We start from the raw sequence: 8298 nt of genomic DNA on the forward strand, positions 1-8298 counted from the left end.
TCTTTGAAATACAATTTTCGATCGGTCGATCACCATACGACAAGTACCCTCGAGATAGTGATCGCTGGAAAATTGTTTTTCCGTATTTGCTATTGGTCGATCAGCTCTCGGGTGATTAACTTAAAACAGTTAATCCGATAGCGACAATAAAGTGGCGGCAGGTACCGGAAAATAACATGCGCGATTGCACAAGTCTGCAAACCATTAATGGCATATACCCGTTATCGCCATAACAGGGTAACGTTTGGAAAAAGAGGAGAAATACCGTCGTTATTAGTTATAACTCGTAGAATGACATTCAACTTTGAATTTTAGCAGAGAAGAGAGAGAGAGAGAGAGAGAAAAAAAGAGAAGGAGAAGAGGAAAATCTATCGTGAAACGTTATATCGAAACAGACGCCACTTCTCTCATTTTAACATTTGTGGCCGAGTATAAAAGTTGTGACATGAAAAATGTACAGACGAACCTCTACGAAACAATATCACGAGGATAATCCATTTGCTCTCCATTATTCGTACACGGTTCGTTAAAATTGAATTAGGTGCATACAGTAGGGTGTATATACATGTACATTAAAAGAGTTTTTTAACACGTACGCGTCCTGAATAAAGATTTGCGCTGATACCCGCGTCGTGTTTTTGTTTTGTTCGTTAATGGTCTAATAATCCATATCCATCCATAAAAGACAGGGAATTCATACGCGCGTTTTGTTTATTTTCAATTGAATATCACGCATTCGTACCCGTTCTCGATCGACGATCTTCTCTCTCTCTCTCTCTCTCTCTTTCTCTTTCTCGTTATTCGAACGTACAGTGAACCATTCATTATGTACGGGCTATCAAATGGTCCTGACCGCGGATCTGCTAAAAGGACGGACTCCCCCGTACGAGGTGCAGGGAGCACTCGTTCTCGTCGAGTTTGTGTTACGCTAGCGTTTGCGATGGTTCGGAGCTGCGATCGCGATTCGATGCCCATTCAGTCGTCCAGTTTTGGTTTGCTTTGGAAATGACGCAAATACTCCGAACGAAATTCGCTGAACCGGAAAGGCAAACCGTCTCCCGCCACATCACCAGCTCAGTAATTCGTAGCTGTATCCGGCCTGTCCTCTGCCTTTCTTTTTTCTTTTTTTTTTCCTCAATTGATCGCGAAATGAGAATCGAACATGAGTTCTTCGGCAAATGTTTATCCTTTTTCAAATCGGATGGAAAATGATTGATATCCATTTCACCTTGTTTTACTTTTCTTTCTCCCTTTTTTTTTTTTTTTTTAACACAATGAAACTATAAATTGAATCTTCCGTTTGTTTTCGACGATTAAAGCGAACGAATAATATCGTTACATTTCTATTGTCTGCGATAAATACGAAATACGAATCGATCTTGATATTGTTTTGTCGTAAGACAATATTGATGGAAATTTCTGGACAGCATTTTATCGACTTACTTGTAACTTATCGTTTATGGATGATATAAATCTATTTTTTATGAGTGAATGATACGAAAGTAAACGAGAGGTAACTGTTCTTTCAAATAAAAAATTAATTTCGAATCGATTGTTTTTTATAATACGTATCAACGCAAACGAGATCTAGGCGAGATCTACGCTTTGTCGAAAATAAATTTTAATCGGTAAAAGATTCAACTTTTGATGGAAATCGTAAAAATTTAATTCGTCAATGAGATTAAATTGAAATTGAATTATATCAATCGTATTCCATTCGTATTTCCAATCGCAACATCATTTTTCGTATTATTTTACGCAATACGTGGTAATGTAAGGGAAAAATGATGAAATGAAAATAACGATATCCGAAGATTGAATTATTTCGCAACGAAGTATAGAGTATATAGAGAATGAACATTAACGAAGACATTTGGTGTCGCATAGTCAAATTGTTGTTTCTTTAATCCTATAACTACGTAGGACTATGTTTCGGAAAGGAGGTTAACGGAATTGGCATTCTCCTCCATATTGAAAATAAATCACGTGGCTGTTTTAGGAAATCTGGTAAAAAGTACATATTCACGCTAGAGAGGATAGGTATTGGCCGTGTTGAGGTAGGTGACGTAGTTGCAGGTAGTTGAAGGAGAATGGAAAGAGAATGGGAAGTTAATGCATCGAGGGTTTGGCATAGCGTTTAGCGCATATACACGTACATGTACGAGCAAGTGAACAGTACCTTTATGGAAAGTGAAGGGTCGGAGTATGCGAGAGAGCGGGGAGAGAGAGCGGATAGGCAGAGGATGGGGCAAAAGAGTGTGAGCAGGAGAGAGAATAGTAGTGTACAGAGCGAGGATTATTGCAAATTGCGTGGAATGAGGGCCGGGTGCACTCAGCAATGGTACTGAACGAGAATTCCGCTGCCCGACCAGGCCTGCAGTGCAACTGGGTGATGCAGACTTCTCAATATAACGAAAATCTATATGGTTTCATTTGTCGGCCAGGCATGACTTTATTTGCGAATCGTCGAAGAGTTCGCCAGCGAAGCGCCATGGTTTCGACGAATCGCGGCACGCGATGCAAGAAAGAAAGAATACGGGCTCGATTTACCTATATGCTCGTGTCTCGTGAAAATCTATTCGTACGCTTTCTTCACAAATTATTTCGATGAGAGATTCGAACATCCCATCGTTACATTATTTATTCCAACGTGATGCTTTTCGATCGAGAGAATATTTTTCTTGATCAGGAATTCGTATAATAATAATCATAGGTAGAAACGTATATTTAAAAAAGATAAATCTTGGTTCATAAATTAAATGAAGAATTGCGTATTACGATTCATCGAATCGTTAACAATCAACAATCAACTGATATCTTATCAACTGGTATTTTATTTAATAGGCAAAATAGGGCTTGCAATAGATACTCGAATTGTGTTTTGTAACAAATAACAATGAATGGCCCAGAGTTGTAGCGATGGGCTTGTGTAGAAATGTAGGATTGGATTATCGTATTCTATGTATGTACATGTGATCGTGATCGTATACTTTGCGAAATAAAACAAGCTTGACTAATTAATTAAATAACTTATAGTATTCCGCATGCAGTTATTTAATAAGCATTATTGAAATTGTAATTGAAAATCTTCTTATAATTTCCTTTTTTAACGCATTTGAAAACGTTAAGACGAGATATTTTGTTAAAGAGTTAATATCGATTTTTATTCGCATCCATTTTCCATTTTACGAACGATAGAAATGAGAAAGCATAGAATATTAAAAAAAATTTTTTTTAATTTTTTTAAATTTAAAATTTATTTTCGAATATTGTAAAAATTTTAAAAGTATCGTTATATACGTGTCATTATATCCTTTTTTTATTTGTATTTTCTTTTTCGATATCATTTGTCTAGATTGTGAAATTTTATAAGGTTAAAACGCGTTCAAATATTCATCGATCGATATACGATGTAAATATAGTATATAAATATATATATATATATATTTAGCATTCGCTAAAATATTCATTAAAATAGATTTAAAAAAATAAAAGAAATAGAAAGAAATCTCTTTCTTTTTTCGATTCCGATATCTCAATCGATTGTCAACTAACCAAAATATAGATAATAGATTCAAAATCTACCTGGCGATTAACAAAACAAGAGTGCAAAGGATACGAATTAAAAAATGTAGAAGATCTATACATTTTCTTTTGGAAAACTATGTTTTATTAGGAATCGCGTTTGTCAATAAAATCATCGGATGGAAAATCTGAAAATCTACGAAAAGATAACATTTTGTTTAAAAATCAATGGAATATATATTGCACTCGTGTGATTCGTGCGATTCGTATAAGATGAATTATGTATAATATGAAACGATTTTAGGAAAATGTAAATTGAATATTTGAAATGGAAAGCTGTTCCATTACGGTATAGATTTAGATGTTAGTTTTGTGTTAGTTATAATTATCGCATACGAATCCACGTACGTAATGATATAGTGAATAATAAAACAAAAATAATTTTACAAAAGGAGAATTTGATGTTGTATCCGTTTTCATCAAAATTGAACACAAATATATCTCTATTGAAATCGAACGATGAATAGGAGGTGGGAAAAGGATGAAATTGTAATTGAAATTTATCTAGTCTTAACCGGCCAATTTTTGAACACGCGAAACAAGTTGATATCGTAATCGGCGTGTGGACACGCCGACGCGCATTTATGTGCATAGCATTATACAATAACGGAGTTTCATTGGAAGTGGTAATCGCATTACACCCACACGTTAACCACTTTTACCGTACTCCCTTCGGTTCTATTCGGTGTTTACGAGTGGGAGCATTAACAGAGAAAGAGAGAAAGATGGTCGATGATGGGAAAATGGAAAGAGAGAGGAAGAAAGGGATCGTATTATTGCAACTCGTCCAACCGAACCCCGCTGTTATGCAGCTGTTGCTATACCAGACTGTATAACAGACCCCTGGCTTTGTTCTGGCCCGAACCAATAAAGTCATTTTTCTCCTGTATAATCCAGCCAACCGGGAAACCGGGTATCCCGTTTGCGCCAAATTAACGCAGAGTTAATAGCTAGCCTATAATGTATTGAACTCTGGAATATTAAGGGATTATGGCGTGGTCACTGCCAGCAAATCACTAAGGCAAGAGATACATTTAGTCCTATTTTCCACGGTTTACACGGACTGTGTTTTACACGGACAGTTTTATCAAACTGTGTAGGTTGGTGGAGAACACGCATATAACAAGGCATTTAACGAGGCAATATCTAAAAGAAGGATAGTCTGTGTTTCGAAGGATGCGTATGCCTCGTTTTGTAACAATTTTTACACGATCGAATTCTCAATAGGTAAGTAATAATATATAATAGAAGAATCGCATCAAGATACCAATTCAAGTAAGACGATTCGGTTTTTCGGAAACTATAGGGATGATTAGAGTTGGCGATGTTGTCGAGTGGAACTCGAGGGAAAAAGAGGTGGATGAAATAAGACCGATTAAACTAGAGGAAGATAGCGGTCTGCCCAGTCTTGTTGCGGTGTGCCCAGGTTTGGTAATGTTGTTTTAAGCGCAACACTTACCACGGCGACAAATAATCATTAGGCAGAGTTCAGCGGCTTGCTGGCACCACAACCGAGATGGCTGGTCGCGGCCAATAATACCTTTTCTAATACCCTTGCCTCGCTATCCGAGGGTTTACCACTCATACAGATATCCTACTCGCGTCCCTAAGCTAGATCCCCTGAAGGAATATATGCCAGAATATATTTTCATCCGCATATATGTATGCGCGTATTTCGAGGTTGTCCTCGGTCCTCAAATATATCGGTCAGCTAGATTTTCCAGTATGAATAGACCAGGACGTCTACGTAGAAACGATTAATTGACCGATTCATATTACCAGTCTCGTGAGAATTATATTAGCGAATGCGATCAATGATTTCGCTTTGAGAATTTATTATTATATACGGCGTACGAGGAAAGAAACAGAAATATAAATTATTCGCGAATGCACGACATATCAGGACGAACAGGATCGATATTTTATCCACATTTTTGATATATCATGGTGAAATGTTTCGTGCTAATGCAATGGATATATGCAATTATCCCAAGAACGATAAGAACTCGTGCGAGAAATTGTTACTGAGAATCGACGTGCGTGTACGGGAGGTAAAGTTTTATAAACTGGAATGAACGCGCCAAGTCGAATGTAAATTGTGGATGGTAGTTAAGTCGCGGGGTCAAGGATTGGAGGTTTATCTTGCCGCAGTTGCAAAGTGATGCCTGCCATTGAAGTTGGTTTAGAATACGGATAGATAGAGGGAGCAAAGGGTGACTCGTAGGGTGTTGCGAGTCAGGATTCAGAACAGATTACGTCACTCACCCTTCCGAGTAACAGTAGTACTGCTGTTCCGAAGATAGATTGGTGTCATCCGTATCACCTACTGCGACGGTAAACGCGTAAAGTTAGTATCGAACTGGTTGAACGTAAAGAAACGCTTTTTAGAAAACGCTTTTTTGGCAAATTCGATATTTCGCGTCAATTGTATATCACGATTTATATATAGTTATAGATAGTTTTGATATTATAAAGTCTAGAGGATTGCAGAGAAAATTTTTCCAAAGAGGAATTGATGGGGGAAAAATCCCACGCCCGTTGGAATCGTACGCATCGAATCGACGTATCGAGATATTAAATACGCGTAGTTGTTGCGGCACAAGCACATAGACGAAGAAAATAGACCGAGCAATAGATTGAATATTTTGCTTGTGGCACATTGAAATATCACGGTAAACAAGCGAACGATTTTATCCTGCTACAGAACACAATAGTTCCATTAATTAATATTGAAGCAGCAATCATTCCGATATGGTTGAACGAAGGAACCGCGATACGAAACTGGATAATACGAAAATCGATCCGGAAATGAAAAACTCTTTGTAATTAACATTGGAAGCTCTTATTTTGTGCTTGGAAACAAAAGCTAGCCGTAAAGTTAAGAATATTTATTTCCCTTTCAGTAATTGAACCGATTTGAATTAATATTCGATTTTGCTCTGCGGGAATTGATTTGAATATTCTACTGAATATTGTAGCGAATATTGTATGGTCAGTAAATTTTTAAAGTGCGGTTACCACGCGTGTTCGTAATAATGAAAATAATAAAGGTGCACCTGCTACCTAAAATCGAAACAACCGCGTACCATGGTCAAACGCTCAACAATTCAGTAATATATACAGTATCTACAGCAGTACCAGTACCGGAACATTTACATTGCGTTTAATTGAATTTGTGCGTCAGAGCGTTATTTAAGCCAACATTTAATTGCAATGTATTCCGCGATATTAATTTTAAAGCAGGAATGCGAATTTTAGCATGGAGCGAAGGAGCGGGAGAGAGAAGATATTCCGATCGAAGATCGAAGATCGTCAATCGTTGTCCCGTATTCTATCGTCATCGATTTATGCCTCTACATTGTACATACATTGCCTCACGGCTGACCAATACGATACGATATAATAATGGAAACAGGATATATAGTGGATAGATACATTTGTAGATTTTTAGTCGGTTTGTCGGTTGAGAGATATTGTAATTGTCGTCGTGAAATTTGACAAAGAATTTAAACCGATAATCGGATGTGGATGGCGTGGATCATTTGCATCGATTACTTACTACGACCTCCAAATTTCTTGGTCGGCAAATTAGCCACCGGGGAGCGCGTCGAATGCGAGATAAAAGAAAGAAGAGGTAGTCGGTCCGCCACCTCTGTTAAAATAAAGGAGAAAAAACAAGTTTCGAGATAGTTGTGTTACGAGCGATGAGGGACGCATAACGATCCGTGGTTGGCGGTCGGCTGAATTACATCGCCCGTCCAAAAGTTATGCTCCTGCTTATCTTTTGAATTCCACATTCCTCTTGGACGTTATAATTTCCAATGGACGTTTTTAATTCTACGAGTTCGGAAAAAGGATTAAACTGGGCGACCTGGGGAGGTAGTATTCTGTAGGATCGCAGATTGACGAGATCCACCCAATTCATTCGTGTAACTTTCAAATTCTAAGCCATCTATCGTCCACGTGACTTTTGCTATTACGGATTTAATAAAAAAAAAAAACTCACCGCAACTGTGATATTTTAAATAAAGATATAGAAAGTTTTATTTCTAAATAATATAATTTAATTTATAATATAATGTTTATATTTCAATTTTGGTCAATATATATAAAATCTCGCTACTTGAAAGATTAAATTATTCCGATTATGCGATGAGAAAAAAAATTGAAGAAAAAATTGTGTAAAAATGGTGAATTAGAATGATAAAAGGCAGGAATTTACTCTTTCTTTAATTTAAGAGTTGGAAATTTGGATTTTCCGACCGATCGATTCGAGTCTAAACTTCGAGTTTGATCGAGTTGATTGATACGATCGGGATAGACTCCTCTCTATTGTATTAAACAAAAGAGCGTGTAGCGTGGATGGATTTGCGTGGCCGCCCTCTCAAAATGCGGCTAGTATACGTGGATACGAATGAGAGGGGGGATAGCGTAGGGACGCAATAATATGTTGCTGGATTCGGCGCATGACGAAGGACAGGAAAAAGAAAAACGAAATGAGCGAGCGAATTCCACGCTACAGCCTCGTTGTCGGTGGTCGTAGCCATGCGGATATTGTTGGATATTCCTCGCCTCGTGCGAATGCGGTCATCTGAATGTCGGATGCGTAAATCACGTCGAATGGCCTCGCGAGTCTGGGTCATGAGAATTGAAGAGGAGGGGATGGATGATAGAGGGTCGGAAACAGAGCGGGCTGTAAAAGAACGCTGGGTA

The sequence above is a fragment of the Apis cerana genome, unplaced genomic scaffold (assembly GCF_029169275.1).
Source record: "Apis cerana isolate GH-2021 unplaced genomic scaffold, AcerK_1.0 Chr0_AcerK, whole genome shotgun sequence".
NCBI lineage: Eukaryota > Metazoa > Arthropoda > Insecta > Hymenoptera > Apidae > Apis > Apis cerana.